Genomic DNA, 12,875 nt, shown 5'->3' with positions numbered 1-12,875 from the left:
CTCGATATCCATTACTGGGAAACCATCCGATATTCAGCATCTTCACGCTCCTAATATGACTATGGTCTTCATAATTTGAATTGTCTTTCATAAGATAAGAGCTTAAAGCGAAAGCCAAAATAAATTATTTGTGGTAATGCAAAGCTAATTTTTCACAAATCATTCACAATAAATTTGATCCGGCATCTTTGCAGTTTGTATATGTAATAATTAAATATTATTTACAGCGAGGAAATTCAATAACATAATTTAAGTCTGTCTCTGTAATCGTAAAATAATTAGAACATAGTGTAGGCAATCAAACTCATCTAATATAATTTTAAATTAAAATTTTTGCGGCAAGAATGACTTCGCTTTAACATAGGTAATAGAAAGAAAATTGTTACACATGCAGTTTTACAATATGTCATTAAAGAAAAAAATCAAACTCCCTCTATTTGCCCTATATCCACATAAGTCCTTAGACTTCACATAGATTTTTGGGCACCAGTTCCGTCATTTCCATATAAACACCGCGAAGGGACTTTTTCAGTGGGTGAAGCTTAAAGAACTTTTCGAAGTCCATTTATTTCATTAACATTGCATATATAACTCATCATATGATTCTTTTAAATTATGTGAATGTGTGTACGTATATATGTGTGTCACCGGTTCTGCGTTTGTCCTGAACCTATTTCTCAAAGGTACTAGTCTTGTAATATGCTTTTGACATGTAAAATATCATGAAGTAGAAACACTAGAAAATTAGTAAAAGTTATTGCTCAATACTAATGCTGATACCTCTAATTTTTCATGGTTTTATGGTGAATGCAGTTATTTCCGCACGTATAGCTCTTGAGCATTTGTTCTGGTCAGTAATAATAATAATTTTTAAAAAGTCTGCCTTCGTCACTGGTGTAAAATGTAATAATAATAATAATAATAATAATAATAATAATAATAATAATAATAATAATAATAATAATAATAATAATAATCCATTATACTGAGCACGATTTAAATAATACAAGTTTACTTCTACTGATAAATACGTAATAATCTTATTTAACGTTTTTCCTTAATCAACTTCAGTATGTTTCCTACAGAAGAGAAATCATTCTAGGTTATTTTTAATCAGTTTACTGAATTACAGTAAATAGAATATTGTTTTCATTTTTGTTTTACTGATGGGAAATTACTTAAGTTTCGTTCATTATCATTGCACAGTTCATATTTTTCATAGAAAAAGAAAATAGTTGAGTTTGGTGATCCGTAATATTTACTTAATCTAAATATTTCGAGAAGAAAGAAGTTAAATATACAAGGCTAAAATTCATTACATGCACTACTCAAAGAATGGTGACGGTAAGTGGTAGTTTCGTAAATAAAATCGAGATAAGGATATTTTACTTCAAAATACAATAGTAATAATTTGTGTGAATTAATTTGCAATTGATGATATGTGAGAAAGTATACTGTGTATTTTTTTATTTTTGAAAGTCCTCAGAATAGTGTGATAGCGTCAGTTTCGTTGCTGGATCTCGTAGCATTTTTGAGGGAAGGTGAGTGTCAGGTTTTTGTTTTCTATTTTCTAACCTTAGGGGGGTGGGGGTAACAATCCCAGTTTGGAAACAGCTTTGTCGTGTAAAATTTTGACAGAAGGGAAATGTGTGAAGGTATTTACTAAAGTGTATGATCGCTTTGAGCAATTAAATTAAATATCACTCAGTCAAGGGCCATCGACTTCATGAATAAATCACAAGAATATGGAAATCTAGAGCGGTATATGAATATACATATTATATGCATACTTGGTTCATCACAAAATTTGTGTGGGGTGAAAAATTGCGTAAATCTGACAGGATAAAAATGTTATGTCTATTTTGAGATACTTACATGGAAAAATAAATTAACAATCAAAAGAAATCATTATTACCGGCACAGTTTAAAGATACAGTTACCATTATAGAAGAGTGTAGTTCTAGTGCATCTTTGATTACAAGTTTTTCTGTTATGAATTTCCATCTTATTTTATACATATACAGTAATTTTAAAATTATATCCATGTTTGTAATTGATTTATGTTCGGAAGAAATTAGGACATTTAGAAAAACTAGGGCTTAATACAGAAATATACCTTAAGCGGCATTTATTCCGAAGTTTGTCATTCTCCTAGTTTTCGGCCAAAAGCATAATAAAAGTTACGAAAATTTAAAAATCATCAGTTTTTACTTTAAAACTCAATTCACGACTTAAGTTTACAGGCGTCCCTCTAGTTTGGAACGTACAAAAAAGCAGTTGAAACATGAAAAACTGTTAGGTTGGGTTACCCGGTAATTCTTTAGTTCGACGAGAATAGTAACGACCCGGCTTTCATAGAAGTTTCAGTTATCACAAATTCAGTAGTATATGCTTCTCATAAAAATGTAATAAGTTCTCTTCATTATTCCTATATAATTCTATAAAACTCAATTCAGATATATCACATTCAACGCACCGATTCGCCATCCTATATGACTACCGTTCTGCTGAATCATCGAAATCGTCCGTGTTATGCAAATAGTACCCAATTCTAAATATCTTTTCTCGTATTAAACGTAACTTTACTGCCAAACCTACACACCTAAACACCACATAAGAACTTCAAATCATTTTTTTACCTCATTTTCCTAATTTTTTATAAAAGGCGAAGGGACATATCTAAACCTAACTCCAATTCATATAGTAATGCCGAACGAGTGAAGGCGGGTTAGTGGCCAGGTTGGTTACATTATTTACCGTTACACTGAAAAGTAACTTTCTCCTCGTTTCTTTGCAGTTATTTGCTTACCTTACTTTCTTCAATTTATTCATAGATATAGTAAGCAATGACTTTCACATACTTTTAATAGATTTTTCTGATTATCACCACATTGTTTCACTAACTATTACTGTTACCTCATATGCAGGGCAACATGCCTGTATACCTGCAGCCGTATTTATAATACAAATCCTTATTACTTTCCCACAATCCTACCATGAGGTAACCTACCACCAAATAGTTCCCTCCGCTTGCCAAATAGTTCGTTTATATATATAAGAGAGAGAGAGAGGCAAGGTTCTAGAACGCATGTCCCCCTTTTCATTTAGCTGTAATAAAGACAGAAAGCCACATGCCCTGCGGTGCTCTAACTCGCCTTCACCCGCTAAGGCTCGCTCGGCAATACTATGTAAATTAAATATTAGATTTTGGTACAGAACGAAACCAACCTAGCTATTAATCTACATAGAGGGACAGCCGTGTTTTAGAACCTTCCCATAGGCCTAGGTTCCAGAACTTCCAACTTTGAAACTTAAGCCCATTAAGCTCCCGTAATGGGCATATATTCCAAAGTTGGGCGTCCGCTTTCGCCACTTTTTTTTCGCTGTTATCTCCTTTCCACACTTCCAGCAATTTGTTATTAGGTTCATTAATCCGTGCTCTTTACAAACTTTTAAAAGATTTTGCTCGTTATCAGCGTATTGCTTCACAAATGTTAAAACTGTTACTTCATTGCCGTTGTACATTCGCCATGTTGATAACATAAATGCTCGTTTCTTTCGGACAATGCAACTGTTCGGTTACCTTCCGCCAACTAGTTCCCTCCGCTCGCCGTATAGTCCCATGTTTATAACCGCTTATATATAACAAATAAACAGATTTTTTGAGACTCTTATATATTATCAAGCACAAAAACGATCAAATTATCCATATCTTTCCTGTAAATTTTAAAAATTTTGCTGGAAACGGACGCCCAACTTTGGAACTTAACCCCCGTAATGTAAACAAATACTTGAGTGTTTTTCTACTGTACCTTCTAAAGTATTTTAGTAATTTGTAATGATACTTCGAGGGTGTAGCGAGAATTACACCGTGGTTATGTATTAAACTATCATGCACTGTAAGGGTGCCTAGAGTCCCTCTCAAGTTTTTATTTACATATATTATCTACTTTGTAATTTTTTAAAAGAATGTGTTGAAAGTGCCACAATTCGGTAATTGAAGGCTTGATGTAAAGAAACCTGAAGCAGAGCCCCTTATTAAGGCGGTTATAATGTACTAGTATTTGTGTTGATACGGTTGCGCCAGAACACCGTATCAACGATGTTCTGGTGCGTTGAAGAATAAGTGCGTTGTCAGTCAATTGCAGTAGTTTGACACGTTCTTCGAGAGTATTTTTTAAAGTCTGTTTATTGAGCGATTGTTACATTCTTGATTACTTTTTTTTAGGTTATATAGTAATCAGCAAGCTGAATAATACCTTGAATTCTATGAAGATCTAAGAAGTTGTTTTTAAAATATGTTTTCTCAAACAGGGCAAATATCTTGTACTCGTGCGTACAAAGGTGCAAATGATATTCGGAGATTGCCTCGTGCTAATGAATAATGTTTAGTTCCGCTGCAGAAGATCTTGTAATTCCAAAGGAATACCAACCGACGTAGTTCGGTAGTAATGATGATTGTGTCATATATATCTCTAGTCATGTTTTACGGTAGGTGAATTGTACCATGACGTAACATGGAGGTTTGAATGATACTTTATTCATAGTATACTTAAGAATTACGAAATATTCAAAAACGTTCGTGCCGTATTTCCCAGTAAGAAATACCGACCCGTTCAGTAAAATAAACTCCTTCAGCTTTAATTACATGTTCTAAGCGAGTTACGAACTTACGAATCCTACGTTTGTGAAAGTTCTTGACCCTGAAAAAGAAGTCCTTTGGTGTTGTGTTTATCACCGTGATTGCATTCGCCATATGAGGTCTGGTGTCTTGAAGAAAGATCACTTCTTTCCTGTTGAGTAGTACTGGCTGCTTCTGACGAAGTGTAGGTGCAACTCTTTGCAGCTGAACAAGATCACCTCAACTGTTATGGCTCTAGCATTCTAGCAATTCGAAGTGCCCAATACCAGCGGTGGTCCACCAAATACAGAGCAGTATCTCCTTTTGATGAATGTTTCGTTTTGGAGCAGATGCAATCGAATAGTTTCCTCTGGCACTCCAAGCCCTTGTGCAAGTTCCTTGCATAATTGATGTGGATGAAGCTCCATGTTCTCTTCAGCAGAGCTTCGTCGATAGGGTATGAAGATCCAGCTCGAGTCTTGTCTTGGAAGCTCATATTCGGATCCAGGTGGACTGAACCACTTTCTTACTGTGTGCTTACTCAGTGATACGATACCTCTAAAAATGCAGAGCATATCTTTCAAGCGGCTTCCGTAGCATTGCTGCCCAACTTGAAGTCATAAAGTAAACACGGCCATAAAACATCCTTTGACGCTGAATGGTAACTTCTGGATTGTAATTCCTACAGAACCGCTTTCAACACGCCTCACAACTCTGCACTGACTGTCGGTTGCCGGGATTGTCAACATTGACGTCATCCAGACTCCGACACCAACCGTTTGAATTTCATTTTTCATCCCAGCGGCACGAACTTTTTTGGATATCTGGTAAAAGTGGTAATACTGCTATTTGGTAGCTTTTTTCGATAGCGTCTTAAACGCTTACATTATAGTATTTAATTCAAATATTAAGTTGTTAAAGTTATAAAATTATCAAAAATTTGTAATTCAAAGAGTGCAAAAAGACATGATTAGGCCAGGAAATACAGTTAAAATATATATTTAAAAATTCGGGATTCCCTCCTTTTGTTGTATAGTATCACATCAACAACCTACGTAAGTGTTCATTAATAGACACTAGATTGTCCAAACTACATTTCCAACTAGCCAAGAGACGTACGGTGGCTCAGTGGTCGAACACGTAACTTCTTGTGTTAGAGGTCCCTTGTTGGCCACTTGAATTTGAAAATGAAAAATGAAATGAAATCTTCGAGTTTTACATCCCACGATTATGCCGGTTAGGCTAAAGGAGACGGTGATGATGAGTAATGAATGAAATGGTGGAATGAAGAAAGTGGGAGAACCCCGAGGAAACCCACGCACACGGTGTTTGTCCACCACAAAGCTCACTTGGCGAACCCGGGACCCCAAGTACCAGAGGTGAACGCTCTACCACTGAGCCACCGCGGCCGCCACGTGAATTTGTGGTGAACAACATCGTGTCCATTGGTTAACTCGGGGTTTTTACGTTTTTTTCATACTCTCATTCTACCCTGTATTTCAGAACCGTCGTGCGACTGCGGTGGAAGTGACAGAGGACCTCAAATAGTATCTCCCAGCCTGTGTCGACAATCTAAGTCCTCCGCGAGTTAATGACATGGGTTTACGAGATCGGGTTGCGCGAGTGAAATCACTGATGGGGGACCATAACACGTAAGCACGTCGCTAATAATGCTGTGAACATGCAACATGGATCACTGATAACTGGGAAATGTAGTATGGTCGAACGAGTCATCATTCACCTTATTTCAAACAACGAGCCTTGTTTATGTGTGGTAGTAGCCCAAAGAAACGTCTGATCCACTGTGTATCCGCTCAACCTTTGAAACAAGATGGCGGCTCTGTGATACTATAAATCGTATTATCGTTTGCTTTTCAGTGGGTGCCGGAGACACGGTCGCTCAGTAGTAGAGCGCTAATCTCGGGCATAGGGTTCCTGGTTCGATCCCAGCTCTCGCTAAATGGGCTTTGTGGTAAAGAAATACTGTGCATGGGTTTTCTCGGAGTTCTCTCGTTTCTTCCCACTTACATTATTACACCAGACATCACTGTCTCTCTTAGCCTTGGCACATAATCGTCAAGCTTTTTTTTTAAGGTCGATACTGTGCTGATTTTTACCAGTCACGTCACTTCTCGTTATTATTATGTCGCCATTTTAGAGGACCACTTATAATGAAGGTGTTTCCCGGCAATGACACCATATTCCAGAACGATAATGCACGCATTCATTCACACAACTGAAACTATTAAAGCGTGTTTGTAGAATATCGAGATGAAGTTGAACAGCTCCCCAGGCCTACCTGATAAACAGACCACAAGATAATTGGAAATCTATAGTTAGTTTTGGATACAGAATTTGGCGCACATTTCCATCTCCATTCTCTCTCACGAAACTGTGATGCACTGCATGCAGAATAGTATAGTATTCCACTTGCTACAATTCAGACCTCTGTTACTCAATTCCACGTCTCATCAGAGGTTGACGAAGGTTATCCAACGCCATATTAATCTGATAAATTGCATTTTTTTTTTTTTTTCAGGCGTTTCAGTTCGCGGTTACGGACGTGTTTATATACATAACTGCTGTTAGCTCCTTCCCGACAACTTCTGTAAAGAATATCAGGATTCAGATAATAAGAAAAGATCTGACTTGATATACTGTTGACAAGACATTTCTGAATACTTCAGAAGCAAAGTGATTTAAAAAAAAGTACAAAATAGCCGATTACGAACATGACAGAGAAAACAACACATCTGCTTTTGTGAACAGTGTGATTCTTCTTGAGGTACAGTCTCGAAAAAATGCATGTCTTTGGTAATACAAATTGATGCTTATAATTATACGAATATTGTTAAAAGCAGGTATGTTTTAACTAAGTGTAAACTACCATTAAGAATAATATCATAGTATTTTACGAATGCGACAGCTTTGATTGCGGATGTAACACAGCCAGAAAGAAATACCAAATAGCCTCACAACTTACTTCACGAACTACAAAAATAACAGCAAAAGGGTGGAAGCAAGTATAACGTTTACAGGCAGAATCATTTAAATTTCATATTGCCTCTGCTGTTGAGCATTCTCGGTTCTAGTAGCTTCAACGCTATGTGACTACGATTTTCCTATGACATTTCTTTACTGTATACCTAGACTTAGTCCTGCCTTTTAAGATTCTTAACTTGTACTGTAACTTTCAGTCTCAGTGATCTGAGCTCTGTCTCCCTTTCAACTTCTGTTATTCAAGAGAATCTCTACAAAATCACCTTGTTCAATAGAATGTAACAAGGCTTCCGATTTTTCTTCACAAGTAGATGAGGTACAAACATCGCTAACACATAGTATCTTGCTTTTCACTAGTAACAAGAAATTTTACATTCAGAACATAGAGAAGTACAGGTTGGAAATAATATAAATTCTATTTGCCTTGGATTGCCCAACATTTCCATGAAACTTCCATTTTCTGTGGCAGGGGTATAAATAATATTAGGCGTAATTTATTAACTTTCTCCTTTGCGCATTCTGCAAATTCTTATACACTGGTTACACTGCAGTGTCTTGTTCGAACCACATGCTGTACCGACAGTTTTCATCACCACCAATACCATTAACAGCTCCCTTTCCATATAAGATGCGGGAAAAAAAAATTCTTCTGCGATATTCAAATCATTTTTCATGAATGTTAAATTTGAAAGTGTATATGTTTTTAAACTGAGCTGCACATCGATCGGAGCAAATTTTGACATGAGTAATTGCTGGTTCAAGTGTTTATAGTTTAGTGAACAAAGTATTCAGAAAAACCTACATTGTATGTTTCCCATGTGATAGGTCTTCATTTACAGTGACAAAGGAATGATGGCCTGAGGAAACCGAAATAACAGCAGTGAATACTGTAATTTGTTGATGTGATCGATGCAACATTTGGAGCTTTTCTTGGACCATTCAAGAGTAATTCTTTGCAAAATCTATTTGCACAACACCTTCGTGATCTTGTACAGCATTCCTACAATTCGGAAATGTCTTCGTTGTGAATTTTTAATAAAGGAATGAACTTGAAATGATGGAAGCTATCAGCTTCCACAGCAACCTTTGTCCAAACTCTTCCACCTTAATTCGTGGTTCAGCATGTTTTCATCATCACCTTCGAACAACAGAACTGACGACCTTCCCCTACATTTTATTACCTTCCAATCATGCAGTCTTCATTTTTAATGCTGCATAAAAGTTTTTCACACAGACTTCCATTCGTAAGGTATGTAGTGGCAAATCTCAGAAGAACCTTCAGGGCCATATCCATGTAAGTATGAACCTTCAGTATATCGGTGAACACAAACGTTATGGGGGATGTTGAAGGATGACATCATATTTGGCTAATCGAAGATTGAAGAAACTGGATTGGCCAATTTGTACTGAAGGATTAGAATATTTAAACAGTTGATAGGTCTATTAACAGTCATTGGCATTATCTTTTGTGCAGTACCTTTGCCTGACCATGACCAGTCTTCGTACGAAGTCCTTCCTTCCTGGTGCTTGCCAACAAACATAGTCATTTCTGTAGAAGTCACACACTTTGTTCTTAGTTTCTTTAGGAAGGTCACAACTTTCTAGTGATGTTCTTGACTTTTTGCGGTGAATTATACTTTTCACCAACTGTTTCAATTCAGTTGCCTTTCCTGGTGCTATATGGCCTTATTAAAAAAAAAAAAAAAAAAAAAGCCTGGGGGATTTATATGTAGTTGCTTTGTGTTCAAGACTTAATTCAATTCCTCTCATTTTTTTTTTCTGCGCCCGAAAGCTGTCTCGCTTTTTTTTTTTTTTTAATTTATTTATTATTTAAACAGAAGTATTTAGTGCAAGTTCAGCTTTTAGTTTGGCTCTTCTATTTCTGACACTTTCTCTGTCCTTGTTTAAATATTGCTGCAGCTTCTTTGCATTGTCCTTCAGTTTTGCCGAAATCTTGCAACCTCCCCCTTGGATTTTAAAGGGGTGGTGATAAGTGTGAACCTGCAAAAGAACAGTAAATATGAACAAACGGTGTTATTAGTTACTGCTCTTAATATTTTATTCAACAATTATTTTTAAAACTAATTAATACAGAACTGTTTACTGTTTCGGGATAGAAGTAGGTCAGTCTATGAATAATAGGACATGAGGAAGAAAAACTCAAGTTGTATTCACCAAGATGTGTTATACATCATTTTGTTCTTGAAAACATCTATTTTTCAGAAATGTGAAGCAAGGATATTGTTATTGAGAAATGGAACAATTGTTAAGCTGCACACATTGACAGTATTTCAGTCCTTTTAAACAAAATATCCATATTGAACCTGCATATCATTGTTATGGACGTGACAAAGAAGCTTGTCCCATCTGTGTCTGTAGTACCATCACGTCCGTGACCTCTTATACAGGCAGAACAGGCATCTTCTTCGGCAACAGAGTTTACTAAAGTATTAGTACATTAGAACTAACTTTGTGTCTGTAATACAAACAACATGTACAGTATATATTTCTCGATATTGATAAGCATTTTACGCTTATGGACGTGACGCTGACTTGTCACTTTGTTACCTTTAGCTATGACAATTTTGAAGCTGTATCAAATTTCATGTGCTTAACATGCAGTGCACTTTACATACTTCATATATACATTGTGTTAGTTGTCACTCATATAAGTGACATCATAGTCACATTTTTAAAAATAAAAGAATTGAAATAATGTTTGCAGCTTTAATAATTGTTTCACATGTCAGTAAATATCCTTGATTCACATTTTTGAAAAATAGATGTCTTCACGAGTAAAATGATGTGTAACACGTCTTGGTAAATTCAACTTGATGTTTTCTTTCTCATGTCCTATTATTCATGGATTAACCTAGGGGTTTTCATTAAATTGATAAGTTTCTGTTTGTATCTGATTGCAACATTTCTTAATTTCGGTAAACAATCTGCATGGCTGCCCATAGAATAAGAAAGAGGGAAATTCTAAAACCTTGTAAAAATAATAAATAAAAAAAAAAAAAATCTGTTGGGTTTCAAATAGTGTATTGCGAGAATCTATGTTTTTCAATTATTTCAATGATGTGCGGATTGGCAGCACAGTTACTCCCAGGGGTCCATAGGATGTGTTTATCCTCTTGGTACGTGAATTTTTTGGTGTTTTCTGTTGGAGGAAAGTAATTATTTGAGGAAATTCGAAAAGCAAATATGAGCAGTGTTTCTGAAAACACACTAAAATTTTTAACTCTAAAACAGAACCTTAATCTTTTACAAATTTGTGGCTAATGTAATCATGGCACTTTGAGTTTCACGACAGATATTTCAGAGACCTCCTGAGGGTATTTCAGAGTAATTAAATCAAATTTCCTAGTTCAACAGATTATAAAGGGCAAGGTTAATATGATATAACATATTCGACTGGTTGATACACGGTTAGTCCATCGGCTGTCAATTCCTTTCGGTTCAGGATTTGTAGACCTGAATTTCCTACCTCTTAATTTAGATGGTTCCCAAGTTGCCCCATAATGTTAAGTCAACACGTAAAATTCTGTCCTCACCGAAAGTCGAAACTGAGACAATGAGCATGAAACCAAGCAGGTTATTTTTATTGGAGGTACTCAGTAGTATATCATCGGTATAGTCTGAACTTAGGTATGTGCGTTTCTACACGAATTATAGAAGTCTTCCGGTTTATGGTGGTAGTTGATGTCTAATATCAGTCTTATTATCAGTTATAAATTCAAGATTATAACTGTGATTGTATAAATATAGTCACTTTACAGTAAATGTCATTAAGTGATAATGAGCGATGTTTCATTTGTTGATTTTTTATAATTTTTTTACTTGACATTTTAAACATTGCACTTGTAGAATCAATTATTGAAACCCAGAATACTGAATCCACATTTTCATTTCGTTGTAACTTCGTTCCTAATTATTTGTAATGAGCCATATCATGACCATAGTATTCGGCATTAAAGTACTTTGGATATACATTGTCTTGTCTATCTCAGTTGTGTTGATATGTTTGTAGAAGCCTGAAATCAAAATTTCGATGTTTGTGATACTGTCATGTTATTAGTTTCTAACATTTAATTGTAAATGTAGTATTACATGATCTCGTTTTACATGTAGATTTGAAATATGTAACAGCCTAACCAACAAGTAATGCTGTTTGGAAAAGTCTAGCTCTATGTTCGATTGGTAACACTGCTTATCTGATGATATTGCAAAGTATGTCAAGAAATTATTCCCTGTTGATATTTGCATCTTGCAAAATTTCAGCGTATTTTACATATCAGTTTAAAACTTACAAGAACATTTCAAGATAAATGATCTACTGTATATATACATAGCTTTATATTTTTAGTGGTCTGGTTTTATTTTCTCTTCCTGCACCTTCAGTAACAGGTTGCTCAAATACAAGTAATGAAATCGAATTCGAAAGAGAACGGTAATGCGCACATGGGCAGTCCCATGGCATTTTTATTGTAATTATTTTTCCGCAAAGATTAAGTACAGTGAAATATTCTCACTATATCATATTCATTGCTGTTGATTTTACACTTGAATGTTGATTGATCAAATACTTTCTTTTACCTGATGTATTAATGATTGAGTAGTACGGTGAGTGCTGTATTGTGATCAGAACTCATTGACGTAATCTTCATTTGAAAACAGACAGCTATAGTCAAATTGATCAACTCAGAAATTACTAACAAGGAATAATTCACACATGTATGAATCAGGGTTGGCTGGTTTAAACCAAAAAACGAAAAATGTTTGTAAAAGTGTAAGTGTTCGTAAAATCGTGATCAACAATTTGTTAGTTATCACGTTTCACTCCCGTATATTATTCGTATTATATTCAGACCTAAATTCCCCATTCATTACTCAGAGATTATACTACAAAAGCAACTTTTGTTTTTGTTTTTGTAAGTTTATGAATGTTTCTCTTGTGATTTTTTTTTAAATAGTTTGTTATTATTGTTATGCAATTGCAATCAAAGAAAAATTCTAAATATTATTATTGTTATGCAATTGCAATCAAAGAAAAATTCTAAATATTATTATTGTTATGCAATTGCAATCAAAGAAAAATTCTAAATATTGTTTCGTTTTAATAATGTTTACTCTTGATAAAATACATTGAAATGCCGTACTTTTTGGAAAGGGGGGGGGGGGAGGTATATAAACCACGAGAGGCATTTATTGAAATCAGAAGTATCTTTGGTATCTATTTATGTATAAATAGGTC

The 12,875-nt window shown here is 35.2% G+C and overlaps 1 protein-coding gene across 7 annotated transcripts in view; it reads left to right on the top strand.

Annotated features, from left to right (window-relative positions):
- The first annotated feature begins 1,188 nt into the window (after positions 1-1,188).
- The window catches only part of east (enhanced adult sensory threshold), a 52,345-nt gene continuing 40,658 nt past the window's right edge, over positions 1,189-12,875 (top strand). The window contains exons 1-2 of one of the 7 annotated variants that reach the window (XM_081725562.1): positions 1,351-1,541; positions 7,161-7,406. The gene's annotated coding sequence lies outside the window, so the exon portion shown is untranslated. The other 6 variants (XM_081725561.1, XM_081725563.1, XM_081725565.1 and 3 more) reach the window with 6 other exon arrangements.

Source organism: Thermobia domestica, chromosome 9 (genome assembly GCF_964235325.1).
Source record: "Thermobia domestica chromosome 9, izTheDome1.hap1.1, whole genome shotgun sequence".
Taxonomy (NCBI): Eukaryota; Metazoa; Arthropoda; class Insecta; order Zygentoma; family Lepismatidae; genus Thermobia; species Thermobia domestica.
The sequence above is the reverse complement of the archived record's forward strand: the minus strand, read 5'-3'. Positions and strand labels throughout refer to the sequence as shown.